At 34.5% G+C, this 22,597-nt stretch overlaps 1 protein-coding gene and 1 long non-coding RNA gene across 4 annotated transcripts in view; one reads left to right on the plus strand and one right to left on the minus strand.

Moving 5' to 3' along the window:
• Positions 1-3,760, plus strand: part of LOC123271504 — a 9,969-nt gene extending 6,209 nt beyond the window's left edge. The window contains exons 2-3 of the long non-coding RNA XR_006510892.1: positions 1,228-1,232; positions 3,747-3,760. This is a non-coding gene — a long non-coding RNA (uncharacterized LOC123271504). The remainder of the gene's footprint in view (positions 1-1,227; positions 1,233-3,746) is intronic.
• LOC123271496 (head-specific guanylate cyclase) overlaps positions 1-22,597 on the minus strand; it is a 296,342-nt gene that overhangs the window by 60,116 nt on the left and 213,629 nt on the right. The window lies entirely within an intron of this gene.

Here is a 22,597-nt window from a genome sequence, read left to right on the forward strand (position 1 = left end):
TGAAACTAAAGAAAAGGTAATTATACTAAAAATAAATGAAGATAGAACAAAAATTTGCATTTTAGATATTTAATTTCACAAAAAAAAATAGACGTACATAATTGATTATTAATGATTATTGCGAATACAAAATTAAGAACATGATTGAATATTAGTTATTATCTCACTTACAAAATTATTGTTATATTTTTTGGGCTTTATTTCCATAAACGTATTGTAATATTCTTCGACGATCTCATCATTTCTGTCAAGTCTTCCGTCAAAGATAAATATAAATCTATCAAGTGAAGTATAAGTAGACATATAATGCAAAAACATGATACAGTATTGACCGCACACTTGAGAATCTTCTTTTTGCAACTGCCTGTGGTTATATTTGAACCATTTACAGTTCTGTTTGAGGCGTTTAAGATGCTGCGGGATATATGGTGGGAGTCCATAGCTATCGAAGTACCATCCACAGCCATCTCTATCGACGTATATGGCGACCAAGAGCTGTCCTGGCTTACGGTATCCATCTGTGTTTACTACGAAGGCTGTAGGCTTAGTCCAAACTCTCGGGATCCTGTCCGCAGGATACACTCCAATCGTGTGGTATGGTATATACTGAATAGCTTTTAAGACCTGCACCATGTTTATTACAGGCCTCACACCCCCAAGGACAAACGAGTGAAGGCTCATAGCTATTTTCATTAGCTTCAGAATTTACTTTCTTACTTAACCACTGTTTCAGTAAGTCAGCACAAGACAAAGCACACTGATTATAACCAAGACTCCGATTTCTTCGAGATTCTAGAACACTATGTAAGGCACAGGTTAACTGTGGCTGATGCAGCGTAGATACTGAGGGACTGTGTAATGGGTATTATTCGGTGGTTTTAAATGACCATCCAAAGAACGGACACTGCGACTCAAACGCCTCCTTACTTGAATCTGAAGCTCGCCGGACTCTAGGATTAAAAGGGGGTGGGTACCAATATACAAAACCGGAATAAATGCCGAAGCAAAACTTAATTAAATGTAAATAATAGATATATAAATAAGTCTAAAAAAATAAATTCGAAAATCAAACAGGTTATGATAGCGACAAATCAACAGTTTATTTATCAAAATCAATTAAATAAATCAATGAAAAAGATTACAAAGTAGACAAAACACACGTGGTGCAATTTTAGGTTATTTTAAAACCTAAAACTAAATCTAGGTTAACAGTTGTTGTTAACCTAGATTTTGTTACGCACGCGTACCTTCCGTCGGTAACGAATATCCGATCAAAACTGGTCTTTTAAAACGGAAAATTTTCCTCACACACACACACTCTCACTCGTCGTGAGCGTCAAAATCGCGAACTTATTTCCAAAAGCTGGTTCCCCGCTTCTCCAGGAGACTAGCCGTCACCCCTGGGCCGAAAACTCTGCCCCGAGAGCAAGTGGAGAGTATCCTCCTCAATCCCACCTACACGGCGTATGATCAAAGGGTAAGAATTTTTACACATTTTTATGTATAAATAATCCACATTTTTTACAAATATAAATAATGCTGTGAAGCGGGAAAGAATAAGAGTTACAGTAATTATTACGTGAAGCGTTTCACATTCACGTAACAGGATATTGGTAGAAAAGGATTAAAAAAGGAATGTGGAGAGGATCATCTTAATGTGAGTTTATAGAATATGCGAGAAAAAATTATTAGATTGCTCGGACTGGGATTTGAACCCAGAATCTTCCGAAGACATGTCGGCTACTCTACCATTTGAGCTATCCGGTCTATACTAAATTTCCTTTCGCTTATTCCATATACATTAAGCCACACCGTCCATCTTATGACAGAGGGTCAAAAATCCAGGGAAAGTTGAACTCTTGTTAAGTGTGAGAGAAAGGTACTTACTAATGTTCTAGGCAAACCGAGGTAGAGTTCCTTCAAGTGTTATTGTGGGAAGAGTATTCACCACAATTACCACTCTGTAACAAGACTCCCTTTCCGTGCCAAAATTTTGGACTTTATACCTTTTAAAATTTTTACTTATAGCAAACGAAATTTGGAATTTATCGCCATCTGTACGGCGTCATCGAACGAGAATTTAAAAATAATTATTTAGTATTCTAATCGTATTTTCGTTCATTCTCTATCCATTCGTCTCGCCAAATTCTAAGTTTTTAATTTAATTTTCGTAATTTAAATATTAAATTCATTTATCCAATTCGACAGATTACATAAATTTCAATCAAAATACATTTTCATACAAAATCCTCGTCGGGACGTAAAAATCTCTGTACCTAACTTATTTTCACAACATAATTAATTTCCAAAAATTATTTCCCACACAACATAATTTTGGGACTTAAAAAAAAATAATTAATTGGATATTTCGAATTTTATTCGAAATATTCAAATAGTTATTAATTTCAAATAGATTCAATTTTTGTTCTCTGAAAGAACAAAAATTATCACGCCACGGTTTCGCTTATATTAGCTCGGCAATATTTACTGCCAGCGAACAAGCGACGCCACCTGTCGCACGATTGGCGAACTAACAAAATTTTTTTCGTTGTAATAATTTTAACTAAAGGAAATAATTTTATAAACAGAAATTAAAAATCGTCGTAAACAAATAATAATATTATAAACAAAACTTGTTGAAGTGATTCATCCCATACTAACTTACACAACTTAGAAAATTTCCACTCGCGTGAAATAAATATTTTTACTGGTAGATATTTATTACCGTATCGGTAGTAATTAATTATAAACAAACAACGCTACATAATTTTTAGTGAACAATTGATTTAATGAGAAAGAAAAGTTTAATAAAATATTCATAATTAATATCTATTATTAACCCGTCTAAACACAGTAAAACTTTTTGTGTTTAACAATATAAACAAATAGTCTGGACTAATTTCTATTGATTGTCCAATCATTAAATGTTTAAGCAAAAGGTCTTAAATTAACTAAACAATAATTTTAGAAATTTATAATGACTAATATAAATTAAACATTACTCTTTTCACAACTTTTTGGTGAATAATACTCTTTATAAACATAAATTATTATTATTAATACTCGTAACGTCAATTCAAATAAGAAAAAGAATTATTTACAGAATCACACAAAATTAATTTAGAACAGAACTCGGCCCGTAGAGTAGGTAGCCGCGGTCGCTTCCCTCCTTGTCTCGTCTTTCTTGCCCTCCTCCTCAGCTGATCCTTACTAGCTATCGACCCTCTCTCTTTTTCCTACTCCAGATCCCTCTTCCCATTATCTGGGTTATTACTGTCTTGCAAATCTTCAATATTTATAACTGGTCTGCAGAGTAGAGATTCTAAGTATGATTTTTGTGTCCTCCCTCATGTATAAATTTTCATAGAATTTCGACAAAAAAAGCGTAACTGTGTATGCACGTATTTTATCATTGATTCCCCATCGTACCATTCAAGACCGTGTTTTCGAGTTAAGGCGTTGTTTTCGAGCTGTCTTTCTTCGGATAGCAGGTTAAACGAAAATTCAGGAGCCAAAATCCAATGTGCAGTATCACCGTTAATTAGAGAGGTTATACCTATTTCTTTAGGCAAAAATTTACGGTCGTTATTTATAAAACCTTGTATATATTGAAACACTAAATTTTTGCTTAATTTAAAAATTTAATTATTTAGACCATTAAACCTCGCGAATAAGAAATAATCGCCTAAACTTCTAAAAATTGGTATTCGCTGCTCTGGGATATTCCGCTCACGTGAACCAATGAGTGTCTTTGTCTTTAGATGAATTTATTAGTTTTTGACAGAAGTTTCCACGCGTTCCAGTTAACTTGCTTTAATTACTTACAATTTTTAACTGCAAGGATGACCCTTCGTCTTTGATTGACCCTTTGGCAGGTTGCAGGTAGTCGTAGTAAAGAGGTGTTGGTGTTTTCAACAATAAATAGTGATTGGCGACAAGGATTATAACAAACTTAACTTTATTTCACCAAATCAACACTTTAAATATAAACTTGTAGTATTTCGGTAACGCAATTCAACGAAATACTTGTAAAAATAGGACACTTATACTTAGAATTATAACTAATTAAATATTAATGAATAAACGTGGTGAATAATCACCTAATGCAAAATAATAAAATTAATAGAAATAATATAACATATTATTTCGATAGATAATAAACTTTTAGAGATTTAGTGAGTTTTTGGTGAGTAGACACCTGATAGTAGTAATAGTAATTTATAAGATTTGACTAAGAAAAATCTAGCGTGGTGGTTGACACCGGGGGATAGATCGAAGTGTCAATCAGTGCTCAGGTTATAAGGTTCGTAACCGCTCTTCCCCTCCTTGTGTCGTCCTGTGACGTCACAGGGGCTACACATTAATTTAGCTAGTGTTGGTAGCTAGTGCCAAGCCAAGACTACCCCGTCAATTTTTGAACCGAGCTAGCTCTTTGAATGAATTAGTGAGTCGTCACCGGGTATAGGAATAATAGGATGATAGAAATTAGTGATGAGTGATCACCTATGAAGGATGCTTAGATGGGATAGTAGTCAGAAAAGTTGGTGAGTAGTCACCTGTAGATGAATAATTAATTTAGTAGAACGTGTCCTTGAGCTAATGGTCGAAACTCCGGTCTAGACTTCGATCTATTTGACTAAATAAAAAAAATAATTATAATTATGGTTTAATTGTAGCTTGTTGTTTTTTTTGACTGGTCTGCAGCTGTAAATAAAACAAATTCAACTGGCAGATAAAGTATTAGATGGTATGAATGGTATGATGATTACATAAACATTAATAGGAATGATTATATTAATTTTTATTTTAAAGTAGTAAACATTTCTTGAATTTTTTTTAATATTATAATATAATATACTTGAAGTATTAGCAGTAATGATTTGTAATAAAAAAAATAGTAATGAAAAAATAATAATAAAGTAATAATAATAAAAAAAAATTTTTTTGAGAAGAATAATGAGGATAAGATGGATCTTTCTAAACCGTAAGGAGGGTTTATTTCTTAGTAGCATGAAGGTGGGCCTCGTGGAAGAGTTCCATATCCTCTTGGGTATACTTGGTACCGATCCAGTCCTTGTATTTTGGCCAACGCCTGTTACAGACCCGGCACAGGGAATCGAAGAATTGAATCGCAATTCCACATCCTGGACAGCGTCCACGAAAGTAATCGTTTAATTCCTTTTCGTGAGGACGGAAACACGTTTCCGTGGTAACTTGATCTTGGTAGCAGACATGACACATGTCTGGCCTCCACGGTAAACGACATTCAGCAATTTTGTGGTTGCGTTGCCGGCAGTTTTGACATCCAGATGAAAAGAACAGTGACTGAGCTTGAGTAGTCACTGACTGAGTCCAAGATTCTTGAAGTTGACTGTGAAGAATCCTGAGTCAAACGGCAGCACAAGTGCTACGGATTGCTTTACAGAATGTCTGGTAATCCATGAAACGGATTCCATTGTGGACAACTATCTGGTTAGCGTCTGCAGCAGCTGATGATGAAGTTAGTGTGTCGGTGTCTGTGAAGGACTGCTGGTATGCAGCCTCCGGTGATATTGGTGCACCATACTCAGGTGCTGGTATCGTCTGGGAGTACGGTAACGAATGAGCGTACGTTACCATTACTGGCTTGGATGGTGTGTTCTTCCTAATGGCTCCTGTCACACGGAAGAGGTTTGACTGCTCCTGGGTGAGCTCGCCCCGTGCTTCTCGATAAGCCAGTAGTGTTGATGGAGGATAATGAGTACCCTCTGAGATTGGTTTGGACGTTGACGTGTGAGGCTTGAGTCTAGCGTTTGGTCCGTACGCTGTTGCTGGCTGGTTAGCTAAGACTGAGACCACTGCCCTGTTATTTGGCGTGGCTCCGATGTTGTATACTGCCCTAGTGGTCTGCTCCTCAGTAATCTGGAAAGATAACGCTCCTTCCTGTTGTATATGATGGTAGGTGCTCTCACCTAGTTGTCTGACGATAGGTTCCATAGTTTTAAGCCGATGGTTGACGGCAACGACTTCTTCAGCTACGTCACGGAGATTCAAACGCTGTTGATTGGATGTCTCAGCTAAATTTGTGACGTCGCGTTGTAGTATCTGGATGTCACGTGTGTTTCTTTGTAGTTGCACACGGACATGCTCGATACTCTCAAGTATATCATTGACCCAGGAGGGTCGTTCGTTGATGGATCTGGCTGCTGGCTGTACTATGGAATTAAGTCGACCTCCAAATGCTGAAGTGACTGTTTGTTGACTAGCATCAGTAACTGAAACTATAACTGCATTGCTGTTCATCGATGTTGACATAGGCGCTGCTGTAGCGCTCTCCTGCTGCTTGACAGTATTGATTGGACCTGTAACTAAACTGCTGGTCACCGGTGTTGGTGTAACTACTGCTGGAGTAGCTGTGGTGGTAACTGTGCCAGGCTGAACTGCGAGTGGCCTAGGAATTGGGCCGAAGTTGAGCTGGACAGCTTCTCTTGGAGTCAGGCTGGGCCTAACGATGGTCATTGATTCATCTGAATTACATTTTTTTAATATTACTTACTTTTGAGCTCCTTGTTCATTTTGCAATTTTTTTCTTTTTATGGGCTGAGTAAAATTTAATTTATTAACTGGAACAACAGATTGTTGTGTTCTCTTTACAATTGATGTCATAGTTAGTATACTTGTTGTTAAAAGTGTTGTTGTTGTCGATGTCGGTATTGCTATTGCTGTCGTGACGTTTGTTACAGGAAAATATCTGTCAGTAATTTTTGTTTCCATCGCTGGTGTTGATTTCTCATAGGTTATTTCTTTTTTTACTAGTTTAGATTTTTCAGAGCTTGTTGATTCTACTTTTGGGGCGGATCTTTCAACTGTAACATTTTTTTGTAATACTAGTGATGATTTATCACTGTCTTTTAATGATTCACTAACTTCTTCTTCTATCATTTCAATTTCTGATGAAGATGATGCAATTCCCCAATGTTTTTCAAACCAATCTTTAAAACTTAGTATAGTACGTGAAATATTTTCATTTAACTTCATTATTTAACGTCATTTAACGTCCAAAAAAATTAAAAAATTTCTAAGTGTCGGCTAACTTAATTTTCATGTATCTTTTTACAAAACTTTTACTGAGATGTCTCAACTAAGTCAAACCAAATTTGCCTCTGAATGTTTTTACCATTTCTGTGATCTCTATCATCAATTTAAGGTTTTTATCACTTAAAAATTATAAATAAATAATTCTAAAAATAATTCTAAAAATTATAAATAAATAAATTATAAAATATAATTCTTTATATTTGATTAAATATAAACAATTATATAATAATAATAATAATAATATATCATTTTTTATTTTATTTCTTTCAGAGTCACAAAGGCGTATCCAGGAGGGTTGAACCCCGAGTTGATTTTTCATGGTACGAAGAGTTCAATGAATATTATCATGTTTTGCAAATGAGGACGACTAACTACTTCAGGAAATTCAAAAAGTACCCATTTCTGATGTAAAGAAAAAATTTAAGCACTCGTCTTTGTTTCAATTTTATCTCTTCTATTTTTTATCTTTGTTTGATTTATTCGTTTCATATCTTTAAAAAAAAAAAAAAAAAAAAAAAAAAAAGTGAAATCAATGGTGACAATTCTCACCGGTGAGAAATGTCTCGGAAAAACAACATTCGTAAAGCTTCACTTGACTTGAGAGTTCGAAAAGGAGTTCGTTGCAATTATTGGAGTTGAGATTCGTCCTTTGATCTATACGAACCGAAGGCTATGCAAGAGTGTTATTTGAAACGGAAGTTAATTTTAATGAAATAATATTGTACTTATTTTAATTGTGAACTTTGAGGAACTATTTCTTATTGAATCTCTTATTGAATCAATTGAAATTAATTCATGTGTTATTTAACTTTAAAATTATAATTTTTTTTTTTACTGTAAGGATAGTTTCTAGTAAAGTGAAAATTTGTCTAATTCAAGTTAATGAATAATAGCCGAAAAAATTAACAGCGGTGTCCGAATTTGTTAGAAGTTAATTACTTTGAATGCGTAATATAAATATATCATAAAAAAGGTATAGTGTTTAAAACATATTTTTTCTTTAATGAGCATTTAATATGCTTGTTTTTATTACTTTAAAAATAATTACTCAAAAAAATTCTTAAATCATTGTATTAAAAAAAAATTTAAAAAAAAAACATTTTTTTTTCTGTAATAATCCTTTTATTTTAACAATTAGAATAATTTCAAAAAAATATTTTTCAACATTGCTATTATAATTATTCTTATAAAAAAATAGTATTAATTTTAGAATAAATATGTAAAATTATCGTTACATTTAAATTTTATTTTCTAAGTATGAATATTTTTTTTATTTTTTTTTTTTATTAGGAATATAAAGATAGCTTGAGTTACAAGCTCACTCTGTCGTGTTTTTATTTTTTTAAGACAAATATACATTGTAGCGCCATCTATAGATTATTTTTATAGTAAAAATTTGATTTATATGTATCATACCCACTCATCCAAAACATCTGCAGCTATATTTACACCAGATCTTAAAGCTTCTTTACCAACTGTCTTAAGACCGCTTTTTAAAAAAGGTAATACTCTTCTGAATAAGCCGCCCAAAAAACTATCTATACCATGTCCTCTTTGATAAGATGATCCTACATAAACATGGCTTATTCCAGAATAACTGCGGGTACCGTCGCCATATTGTATTATCTCGTAGTCTATCATGGTAAAGAATCTTAAAAACTCATTTTGAAATGTAACGTTACTGTCAACGTCCCGTATTCGAATGGCACGGGTTTACCATATTCGTCTCTAAATCGATTTCGATAGTAGCCAAACTTTCACGTAATAGAGGTATATATTGGCCAGGCGAAAAACTTTTAATTTTAGTTGAACCGTAAATGTATTAATCGTGATCAAGAGGCACAACGCGTAGTAGAGAGGTCTGAATATCTCCTGTTATGTAGCCTTCACAAATATCTGTATAAATGAATATTTTTCCTGGTATAGCTTGAGATAGAGAGGCTGGTTTAGATCCGCAACAGTCATCAGGGCCAGATGTTATAACTTTAGAAAACGAACTTTCTTCGAAACCTAATATACACCAGAGTCTTTCACTCAACGCCAGCGTGTGTCTTGCATTTTCACACTTGCATATTGTATTTTTATGAAACCACCAGCACTACAAGTAAAATTGATATGCTCTGAAACTGATTTGAGTTTGTTGAGAGAATCCACTAAAGGGCCTATATTTTGATATTGACCATGTGGTATGTTGTTAGAATAAAGGAACATATCAATTATTTGATTATTATCTTCTGTAGCTATATATTCAACGGTTAATGTAACTTTCGTGAAATCTTCAGGAATATGTAAGATTGTCATCGGCGTCTGGATTTCCACCAAAGCAACATCCCACCATCCATTAAGTTCTAAAGGATAGGACAAACGCGTTATAAAATCAGTAGTTGTGTTGTCCGGGAAGTATTTCATGCTACTATTGCTAGGTAGCACTATGTAAAAATTATCTCTTTCTAAAGACATTTATTCAACTTTAGATAATTCCTCTTCATAGAATATGCCGTTGATCGGTTCGTTTTGAAGATCGATTAATATATAAACCGGTGGTTGGCGATAATCGGAAATACTTGATACTTTAAAAACTTCGCTACTCCAACCACTCTCATATCCTTTCGTAAACGCTGCCTTTGCTTTACTGATACGTACCAATTCACCAACACCGTATATATTTAAGCTTACGGTTTTTCAGGAGCTCAGAGCGCTTCTCATTTTCATAACATTTTTTAAGGTTATTAAAAGCTATTTGAGCTGTATTATTGTTAACATTGACCGGCGCCATTTTGATACCAGTATGTGTTGTGTGATTGTAAGCGTAAATAACTTTTTGTAATATGTCTAAATACTTTTTTGTGCGGGAATACGTAAAATAACGCCATATTCTCTCCTTTATCGTTCTATTTAGATGTTCTACAATAGCTGCTTTGACGTCAGGGTTGCGTACTGTTCTAAACAATATTCTTTTTTTTTCTCAAAAACTCTTGAAAAGTCTCTCCAAGAAACTCCTTTCCGCTATCTGTCTGCACTAAGCGGGGTATTCTTTTGTTACTTCTACTTAAGATTTTTTGGAACACTTGAGTCACACTTAGACTAGTTTTATTTATTAGAGGCTCAGCCCACGCATACTTACTCAACACATCGATCACCATGAATATATATTTATAACCTTTGTTATACGTAGAGATACTACGTAAATCAGCTAAATCAGCTTCCCAGACATCATCTATTGATTCAACATTATAAGTCCTTCTAATAAAACGTTTCCTGTTTATACGGTGCTTTGTAAAAGTTTCTTGTTTATTTAACCATTCCTTAACATCATCTCGGGATAGCTCTGATTTGTTTTCAGCAGAGTATTTTAAAATATTTTTAGCACCTGAAAAACTTTCTGGTCTTATAGGATCATAATAGATGTTTTTTAGTTTTTTATCTATCTCAACTTTATCCATAATATTTTTTTACTTCGACTGTTTTTATTCATAGAACCTTCACCGTTTTGATTTAATTGTGATTCGTCTAAGGATGTGTGTTCTGTAAGTATTTCAGGTACGGAAAAATTAACAGATCGTCTTCTAGGTGTAAAAGTTAACATTTTTTCGTCTAATTAAGCTCGATTACCGATGTATTCACGCGGTATGTTTAGCGTTTGCAGGACTTGAGCAAACTGTTGACGACCTATCGCTTTCACACTCTTTTTAGGCCTCAACACATTGTTTAAAACATCAGTGATATTAGAACGTAATACTTTTTGACCTCTAATTGTCACAAGACCTCTATTGTCCCAAGATATTAACGTGTCAGGTGCACTTCTTAGCCTTTTTGATAGTCGCGCTGCATTTGCTCTGAATCTTCTAGGTACACTGTCTATAACTGAATTATCTATAACTACATCATATGAAGAACGATGATCAATTTCGCTTTCAAAAGAACGTGCACTATCAAAGAATTTAGAGTTGTTGTCTACAGACTGGTCTGAAACATTAATGTTGGTATCTATATTAGCAGTGTGTACAGATTTTTTTTTATTTTCCAGGATCCTAAGATATCGCTCAAGTGTTCGTAAATATGCTTGACATTTTTCACGGTCTGAGTTATATTTACCCGTAGAATTAAAAAGCTTGGAAAATCCAAAAGTGCACGCCTCATAACGCTCATTCATTTTTTAAGAAAGAATAAATTGTGTAATTGATTGAAAAAAAAAAAAAAAAAATTATAAGTAAGTAATTTCTTACAGAGTATTTTTTTTTTTTTTTCAAATATCAGCGCCCTTTTTTCTTGTTATACGCGCACGCAGTCTAAAAAAATTTAGCTTGATCAAGTGGCGCCATAGTTTTCACGTGACAAATAAGAAAAATTCATTTGTCTTTGTACGGTTGTATCGTAGTAAATTTTAATAAAAATTCAATTTAAAAAAAAAAAATAAGTAAACTAGACTACTGATATGAAATACGGATCCAATTCAGCACATTCTTAAACTAACAAAGAAGGTCTGATCTTGAAATATCAATTCGTTCGGGAGTAATCGTTGGTACATCCAAAATGGGGTGACATCCGGACGTCCACGTAAAATTTTTTTCAAAACGTTTTTTTTTTTTCAAAATATCTACATGAAATGATTTTAGAAAATAAAAGATGGATTAATTTAAGTGTTTTCTCGGTGTACATCTACTTATATTATTGTATAAGTGTAATATGGTTATGATAGAGACATTTAAAGATCACAAAATTGCTTGACCTTGACAAGTCGAGTATAAAGCACAACCTCACGCGCTTCGCGCTATGAGGCGTGCAAAATTTCATACATTTCATTGTCGAGCCTAGTTAACACTGTTCCACTAGTAAGACAAGATGTATTTTTTGCGATATCTTCATTTTTTTCTGAGACTGCCAACCTCATGAATTTTATCCTCAGGCACTAACACCATCTTACAGGCGTGTTCCATGATTTTACTAAATGTTTTATTTGGAAATAATATTTGCAACCAATGCACCCAAAACAAGTGCTAAAAATGAAGGTAAAAAGCCACCTTTTTGAATAATTATTTTCTTTTTAGTATTTAGATTGCTTCCTCCTGATGATAATTCTCTTAAAATCGTAATGTGGCGTTTTAATTTTTTCTTATGACTCGTTAAACGTACGTTACCACGTAATATGTTTAATATACACTCGCAAATACAACGTATTAAAGCAGGATCAGCTTTGCGTAAAACAGCTGAGCGTTGTGTATTATTTAGATAGCACAATGCTTGTAATATACGTAGCTGTTTTTTTTTTGATAGGTGTACGCTCGCCCATTATCAAAGAACTACTGGTACATTATTCCTTTTAAGTTATAATTTATACTTTTTTTCGGCACATAGACCATCTGGTATGGGTCGTCCGGGAAAATAGATCATCTGAAACGTACATTTTAAATGTACCTGTAGAAACGTTGACGGACGTCTTACGAGACGTGTGTACAGAGACAGCCATACAACCGTATCTTCATCTAACCTCCTTGATAAAATCTGGAAAAGAGGATCATGAGGCCAAAAAGTCCGAAAGGCCATTAAATCCTCTTCACGCTCTTCGATTACCGGTAATATCCCAGACTCATCTTTAAAAATCACTTCTTTCATTTTAGGATAACACATATTAACTGTGATAATAATGTGTCTTTTAACACTAACTTGAATATAAAGAGCGTACGAGCTAACAATACACTCTTTAAGAGTTGTTACAGCTGAGAATTTGCTGACAAATCTAAACGTGCTTACATGAAAAAAGATTCTGTATTCAAACGTTCTTTTAGAAGCCACTTTTGTAAACACAAAACATTATTTAACGCACACGAAAAACGCTTATCCGGTGATGAGGTCTTTCCATGGAATGCGCAGTTAATTACTTCAGGTTCTAAATTCTCAATACTTAGAACATTCTGAAGAAGGTTCTTCTAAATTAATAATTTCTCTTTGTAATAACTCTTCAAGATATTTCGCTTTTACGGCCCCGCGTACATAAATACGATGAGCTTTTTCAGAATAAAATTTGATGTTATCAACTAAATTTGAAAGATAAACGGAACCATCCGTCCATTTCAAACCATGATGATTAAAAGTTAACAACAGCGTGAAAACATGTTCTTCGTATAGCGTCAAATTTTATTTTAATAGGTTTTTTTCTTTCACCTGTGAGAAGAGACCTTACGGTTTTATAATTAATTTTAAGACTGGTTGAAACATTTAAAGTTATACCTTTGACCTTACATACTTCTTTTATAAACTCGTCAGGTGTAAGTATTGTAAAAGCGTAAAATTTAGGGCCTCCTGTTACAAATGACGTGATATAACTACCTATACCATATTTCTCTAGCTCATCGGTCAGCTCACCTAAAAATTTACCTGTCAGAGGTTCATACAGACCGTTTGAAGAAATATAAATACATGAATCAGTATCGCAATATAACGCTCTCTTACCTAATTTTTCTAAGTAACTATATAGTTTAAGTCGAGCTTGAGCCGTTGTATAAGCTGCTATGACAACATTCGTTGTACGTGACGGTTTGAGAGCGTCTTTATCATTTACTGGTAAGAAGCCGCAAATTTTGATTTGACTGTCTGTTAACATTTCCATCAACCGTGCACGCGTCGTGACAATTTCTGTCTGCATCAAATTTTCGCGCTGACCGAATTTCCCCCAGAGAGAGTTTAAGCTGAGCTTCGCTACAGAACGTAACCCAGGGTTAATTCAACTTTTTCACTATCTAATTAAATACCCTTGGCTTTTTCATAAGCAGCAATATATTTTGTTTTTTGCTGGTCTGTAATACAATCTTTGGGATATCCAGAAGCTTCAGTTTTAATTTTTGAAAATGTATTAATATCATCTGTAAAAATTCCATCAATACATGTTTCTGGATTGTACTGCGTTATTTTATAATTCCATATTTCATATACTTTAAGTAACTCATATCCTTTCTGAATGGCCTTTCTTATCTCATCCACAACCCATGTGCCTCTTAAAAGTCTATCTTTAATTTTATGGGTACAGTTTGTTTGTCTTAATTCTTGAGCACAAGAACGACATAAAGTGAAAAGAAGTCTATTATGGAGCTTACAAGGGAGTACTGGGTGGTATAAATTCTGCGGTGGTAAGATAGTGCATTTAACTAGCCCTTCTACTTTTGATAAATCCTTGTTAAGACCTATAATTTCAGAACATTCCTCACCTATATATATTTTAGGGTGGCCTATTGGGAATTTACCTGTTTTACAAATGTAAGGATACTGTGAGCAAATATCTACGTACTTAATTTTTTCATTTTCTTTTGCATCATATAATGATATAAAGCTTTCCGTACGGCCTCTAAAAAAAGCATCTCGTGGGTTTAAGGGTTCTATATTGATCAAAGGATGATTTTGTAACTCTATAAGTGTTTCAGAATAGTTTATTAAGTATAAGTCAAAATCACATTCCCACTCCTCTATTAATTTATAACCCGAGTTTCGAATTCTTTCGGATATAGCAATGGTACGCTCGTATCGAGTATCCATATAATCTATTTCTTGGTAGTTATTATTTAGTTTTCTGTCACGGTTTACTTTATAACATTTAGGACACCCATGGCAGTAACATCCGTGAAATTGTAATACGGTTTTTTTACCTGTTCTAGAATTTTCAAAGTAACCATCCACCACTATTCTGGAAGGTAGACGTTGTTATTTACCACACGCTGTTTGTGTAATTCTATAACCGTACTTGTAATATGTGTTACAATATCGCTCAATGCGTCGTGAAACCACTGTAGGGGATCTGTATTAACAGGCGGCTCTTGTATTGTTAAAGTTGTTTCTTTACCTTTAGCTTGAAACCGCTTATAATGTTTAATTATTTCACGTTCGATTTTGAATCTTTTACCAGGTGGTTCAATAGTATGATCTTCAATTGAGGCTTCGTGATCGTCTGGTAAGCCTGCTGTCGATGTAGATGGTAAGGCGTTCTGTGTTGCTTTTGCTCTCGAGCGTGTTGTTACGCCGCCATATTGGGCATCTATATATATACATATATATATATATATATATATATATATATATATATATATATATATATATATATATATATATATATATATTTTCAATTAAACTATTTATAAGATAAATGTTCATGTTGTTAGCATTTTAAACTTTTATTCAAACCGCATAAAGTGTCATACAAGCAGTTACAAAAAATAACATTTAATTAAGTTTAAGCAGCGGAGGGTGTATGAATATTTGTAATATCTTGTAAAATACCTAGAGCATGTGATTGTACAAAGGAGCGTGTATTATCATCACTAGAGTCATCACTATTGCCGTCATAATAATCGTCAGGGTCATCAAAAAATAAAGGCGTGCTCTCTTCTTCTTTTTCTTCTTCTTCTTCTTCTTCTTCTTCTTCCTCGTCTTCTATAACAACCTCTTCAGCATCGCTGTTGTGACGATTATTATATGCTATGTGTTGATAATACTCTTCTTCCGAATCGAGATCAGCCGATAAAGTCATCATATTTTCATCAGTATCCGTAGGATATGATACATGCGTATCATCGGAGCTAGTAGTAGGGTTGCTGATAAATGTAATTATCTGCATTCATTATGTCTTCAAAAAATACTTTAGTAGGTTACAAGAAGCTGATTGAAACTGTCTTATAATTATAAGAAAAGTTGTATGCAGTAGCTGGTCACGTTATGCTGAGATGGCTTTTTAAAAACACACGTGTAGTCTAGACAGTTAACGTATAGCTCTACTCTACATTTGTTAATATTATATGAAAAATGCTTAACTATCATATTAAGTTGTGAGTGTTAGCCGTGTGTAACCAGCATCAGTTCGCTTAAGAACATTGTTGGTGCAACAGCTATTAATTTGCAATGGCTAAACGCTCTTTCTATCAGAATTTTAAAGGTGACGAAGGTGTTGAAGAACACCGTTTTATACCATCATGGGAATGTTTTGATTTATTATTGACAACATCTTATAAATTAAATGATTCACACTCAAAGTCAATAATTGTTGGTTTAAAACTGGATAGTCATAATTACAAGTTTGAATCATGTGTCACTATTGTTGATGAAAAAGCCTGTGGTATTTTGTGTGCATCAGCAAAGTGGTTAAAATTTACAACTGTTCTTAAGAAACTAGCCCGTAATCTGAATTTAATTGAATCACAGTATAAAAAGTTACCGCTCGATACAACATCGCTTGATGGATATACTTTTCAATATTCTCTGCTGGGGACCATGTGAGGAAAAGCTAAATTATTCTCCATCATCGAAAGAACCGATCAGCAACCGTCATCATCAACATCTACTGCTGTTCAGCGTGCCCGAAAAGTGACAATGAAAGAGAACACGCGATAAAGAAATTATTGCTAAAGTGAAGAATGTTTAAATGATTATGAAAAGTTTGAAAATCTAAAATTATAGCCATTATAATTATGAAAAGTTAAATGTTTATTTCATAAAATTTAAAGAGTTTTGTCTATCGCTATTGTATTCTGCGGAAACTAATGTATCAATAACTGATAATACATGTATTAGTAATTTATACTTATTATGAATATTATTATAATAGCTAATAAGGAAAAAATTCCTTCATTATCCGTAAAATAAGATCTAATATGCAGGTATATGGTAAGTAAGATTTTCGTTTATCAATGGAATTATTTAAGATTATATCATAATTAATTATTTAATGCTAAACGGTAAGTAAATATACATATACAGAGTATTTGCAAGCTCAGCGACCTTGCTATAATTTACATCACTACTACTACTACTACTAATAGGGCGTAAAGTGTAGGTATACGATCAGTAAGATTTTCGTTTATAAATAGAATTATTAATATTACAAATTATATCATAATTAATTATTTATCGCTAAAAGATAAGTAAATATACATATACACTATTATTAATATACTATCCACATATATATATATATGTATACCTTAGTATAGCGTGGCGACCTGTCGCCACGGCAAGCGTCGCCACGCCAACAATTCGGTTTACAAGTGAGCCTATAGATGTTTCACATCAATAAGTTTTACAAAAGTTCGGTAAAATCGACATTCCATACACAGTTATGCAAACTACATACAAGTCGATACGCATGCACACGTTGGGTCGGTTGCATTGTGAGAATTGTGTTTACTAAAAAATAAAACATTTGGCCGACTACATTGGGAAAATGCGGTGTGAGTGCCAATCAAAATGTGTTAATTACAATTAAACGAAGCAATATCAAGCTTTAATATTGCATAAGGTTCTTCATTAAAGATTAATGTCGAAGCTGAAAAAAAATTTTATATAATTTCAGATTTCTTGAACACACCACCATCTTGACAGTTGTTTTCACTAAAGATCTAAAAAAAATTTTAAAAACGGATTTTTTCACTAAAACTGATAATTAATACACTAAGCAATGTTTTCAATGAGTTCAGTATCCTTGACTAATGTAAATCTATAAAAATATATAATATGATTATATATATACAAGCGAAATCGTTTTTTCTTGAGTTGACATGCTTCCGAAAAAATTTGCGGTACTCAATGACGCGCGCCAAGTACGATAAAAATTTTTTTTTTAATTTTTTAATTTTTAACAAATTTTATTTCAATTTTTTCAACATTATGACAGTTTCTTGGTATTTTTTTGTATTTCACATCTTTTTGTAGAGAATGAAAATTATTGAAACGAGCCTAATTTTTTTTGTAAAGTGCAAATGTTATTGAGATGAGTTCTATGAACGTGGACTTGGCGCAATTTTTTACAGTGAAACTGTTTTTGTTCGGATATTATATATATGTATATATGAAAAATATATCAGAATGCATGTGGGTATTCAAATGAAAGCTTTTGATGAGTGTAACATTGGGATGAGCTTATATCTTCAAAAATATTAAGAGTTTACCAGATACAAGGTCATTTCTTCATTATGTATCTAGACACAGAGCATTTTTGAATGTAGCCTAAATTCTTATTTTAATAAACTGACTATCGGTGAAAATGAGATGAAACTTTGAAAAAGCCCAACTCCGAGCAAAAACCCATTTTATCATATAAATACAATGGTCACAAAATTTTTTTTATTCTCTTAATAATATAGATTATTATTATTCTTATTTGATTATTATTGTTGTTTTAACTATTATTGCATAGTACATGAAAATTATGTTGCTGTCACATAAAAATCGATTTTTTTTCCGTGCATATATTATAGAAATTATTTCGAACTCACTTCGCACGAAAATTTTATCTTTATTTTATTTTGAGAACGATTCTCATAATGGTATAGGAATGATTCCTATAAAATTCTAGGAATCCTTCCTATACTATCATGGGAATAGTTTCCATAATGATATAGGAACCATTACTATATCATAATGGGAATATTTCCCATAATATTATGGGAATCATTCCTATAAATATAGGAACCATTCCTATATCATTATGGGAACCATTCCCATCGTTATGGGAAATAATCCCATAATTCTGGGAAAATTTCCTATAATTATGGGAACAGTTCCTATAATTGTCTGGGAACTGTTCCCATAAAATTATGGGAATAGTTCCCATATTTTTCTTTCCGTGTAATATAAATAAGCAATTTTTTGAGAAAAATTTATTAATAATATGAAAGTGATCATAATAATAGAATGAAATTGTTTATTTTTCGGTTTATTGCGTAAAAATTCCTTAAAAGCATCATATTTATTTGATTGAATAAAAAAAAATCATTGGTCAACATTTATTAAAAGTCCAATGTATGTTTGACAAAAAATTTGATCCTTATTTTGACACTGAAACCAACAGTTTCAGTGTAATTTATAAAATTCGATCAAATTTTCGAAAAATTGAACTTTGATCTTGAATAACTTTTGAACGCGTGGACAAATCAAAAAATTGTTTCAGACCTTTTTTGTAGAGCTTTCAGTTTTCTATAAAGATAAGAACAGTTATTAATAAGTCAATCAATTCTTTAAACGGTACAAAAATCGACAGAAGCAAAAAAAATTTTTCCCATGTTATTCTTATGGAAATTAAAAAAATGCGATAGGAACAATTTTAATATTAATATTAAGGGCTCATCTTTTCACAGTAATTTTTTTACACCCAAAAGAAACTTTTAAGCCTGTTTGGAAAAAAAAAAAAAATTTTGTTTTTTTTTTGATCGCCCTAATATATACTACATACATACATACATATATACATACATACATACATACATACATACATACATACATACATACATACATACACTTGGGGCAGAGGAGAAACTGCTACCAGGCGCGTCTCCCCGTAGCGGATGGGAGAACGCTCGCTGTACCTGGTACAGAGGGTAGGAGCCAAATAAAATACGTTCCCGTGGACAAAACTGCCCCTTTAATGGGTTGGTCACACTAACTGACCTAACAAGACGATCGTTCTCTGCTGTGACCCACTGGGAGTGACCGGAACCTCGTGTCGTAGTTTCCGACGATGCAGGCCACGGCTGATGTGAGCTTGCTCTGCCGAGGTGTAAGTTGCAGCAGTGGATCAGGAGCCAGCCACTTCGGGCCTTGATCAGGAAGTACGCAGTGAGTATTAGAGATCGGAATCTTCACCGCTCCGAGCGAGTCTAGTCCGTCCGTGTATTCCGGGACTGGCTAAGTGTCGGCTAGTCCTCAGGGAACTGGGGTAGGAGTACTATCTCCGAGGGTACACCCGTTCCTAGTTATGACAACCCGCTCCACTCCGTACGATGCACTTGTACGATGCACTACGATCACTGGTGAATTTAAAAGTATGAGTAAAATTCAGGAAAACAACAATAGTGAAAACGGGCCTCATGCCAAACAAGCAGCGATTGAAGCAAGCGCTGCAATGAAGCAGTCGCAAGCGTTGGAACGCCTTGAAAAGCTGACCAGTGAGCTAAATGACTTCATCCAATCTAAGGTCAATATCCACAAGGAGATTAAGACCAAGACGACCAGCGTAGCCAATGCCCTCCAGAGATTCAAGAAACTTGATGAAGAATGGCGTTTAACAGTACGACGCACTTCTCGCACTACACCGGAGAGAAGCATTCAAGCAACTGTCGTGAATGAAGAAGCAATGGACACTGGAGCCGAAGGTGACAGTGAATCAGTCGCGGAAGACAGAAGCAGAACTAGCAGCAAGTCAACTAAGAGAAAAGATCGATCTTCTCCCGACCCAACGATCTGCCAAGTTGTGAAGAAAAAGGACCTGAAACCAAGCCCTCCGAAAAACACGGCAGTGCAGAACGCCGGAAAAAAAGAGGTGACTGAATGGCAGAAGGTCCAATCCAAGAAAGAGCAAGCGAGAGAGCGGTTACGGTTACCAAAACAACCGGTGAACAAATTTCGGCTGGAGCCTAAGCGGAAAAAACCGCGAAAATTCACCAAACCAGATGCCTTAATTATTCGACCCGTTGAGAAGGCAAAATATGCCGAGATACTGCGTCGTATTAAAAAAAAAGTCCCACCAGATCAGACCCGTGACGTCGTTGACAAGGTTCAAAAGACGAATGATGGGAATATGCTTATTACGCTTTCCAGAAAGACCGCAGACAAAGGACAAGCTTTGCTGAAGACCATCAGGAGCATCCTTAAAGAAGAAGCGTAAGTCATCTGTAAAGGCCCAGAGGAACAGCTTGAAATCCGGGACATTGACGACGAAACAACTAAAGACGATATCCGGAAGGCCTTACAAGAGGCAGCTGGAAATGACTACGAAATACCTGAAGATATCATTAAAATTCGTCCGGCCTACAGAGGTACTCAAACTGCTTCGGTACGATTGCCAGCAGCAATAGTGCAGAAGATACTCAGAAAGACAGGCAAAATAAGGATTGGCTGGGTAAATTGCCGTGTCAGAGCAGTTGAGACACCACTACGATGCTATAAGTGCTGGCACTTTGGGCACACTACTGCCCAATGTAAAAGCGAAGTCGACCGATCTGGGCTTTGCATCAAATGTGGGCAAACAGGTCATCAAGCTGCTCAGTGCCCAAACAAAGTGAAATGTGCGTTATGTGCGGAAAAACCTGGCTCTCAGGACACTGCTCACCGGTCTGGTTCTGGCCGATGCCCAGTCTTCCAAGAAGCACTCCAGAAGCTGACAAATAAACGAACATGAGGATACTGCAGCTTAACATCAATCACTGCGAAGCTGCGCATGACCTGCTTATGCAGACAGTACGGGAATTAAAGCTCGACGTTGTGCTTTTACCGGAGCCATATAAACATTTAGCTGGACAACCTTGGGAGACGGATATCACCACGAAAGCTGTGATCTGGGCTTGTGGTAAGCTCCCTTTCCATAGTGTAGCTACCAATGGCAGCGCTGGCTTTGTAGCAGCATCAGTAGATGGCATCCGTTGTTACAGCTGCTACGCACCACCTAGCCTCTCAATTGCTGAGTTTACTGACTTCTTGGATCGACTGACCGAGGACGCGAAGCAACATCATCCAGTGGCGATAGTCGGGGACTTGAACGCCTGGGCAGTGGACTGGGGCAGTAAGCAGACTAATGCACGAGGAAGAGAGCTGCTAGAAGCTTTTTCTATACAAGATGTAGTCTTGCTCAACAGTGGTGACACGCCGACCTACACCAAAGGTGACGCAAGCTCGATTGTAGACGTCACTTTTGTCAGTACCAGCCTTGCTAAAGGTAACTCTAACTGGAAGGTACTGGACATCTACACTGCCAGTGACCATCATGCGATACTCTGGGAAACGTCAAACGACCAGAACCTCAGGGGGCCTATCAAGCAAATTGCCCATTACCGCAAAGTCGTAACTCACACTGGCGAGGCAGTACGGGTCACTGAACCTGATTTTTTCATAAAATTGGCGTTTTTTCGCATTTATCTTGTAAATATCAAGAGATACGGAAAAAATGTAAATGACAAACTTGTAGAGAATTCAATTTCCAACAAAAAAAGTCTTATAGACCAAATCGCTAAAATCAATATTAAGCGAGATATTAAGCCTTGAATATATTTTTTCGTGAAATTTTGGCCGATCATTGATTTAAACTTATTAATATCTTGTTTACTTTCTCTGTTTTTTATATTTTTTCTTCAATATATTTTTTTTAGGCTAGAAAAACAGGATATGATGAATATCTTACATTATAAAAGCTTATATCTTAAGAATCTTTAATAAATAATGGATTTACGAGTTTCTGCATAAAACTTATGAATTCAATTACACTTAAATAATTTATATATTATTAACAGTTTATTAAATTATAATAGTTCGAATTATATTAACAACAATAAGTATTTAATAAAAATAAAAACAACAATACCAATTAATTATTATTGAAAGCAGAAAAATGAATTGTTAGATTAATTCATTGTCAATATATTGTGATTTTTTACACGATGTGTATTGAGATCGATGGTGCTGAACAGTTTGAAAAATTCTTTGTCTTTTATCTTCGTTATAAGTCAATACTTCATTAAAACTTTCGGCCAGCGCTACTCCTCTTTCCGCAGTA

The sequence above is a fragment of the Cotesia glomerata genome, linkage group LG9 (assembly GCF_020080835.1).
Source record: "Cotesia glomerata isolate CgM1 linkage group LG9, MPM_Cglom_v2.3, whole genome shotgun sequence".
Classification (NCBI taxonomy): Eukaryota; Metazoa; Arthropoda; class Insecta; order Hymenoptera; family Braconidae; genus Cotesia; species Cotesia glomerata.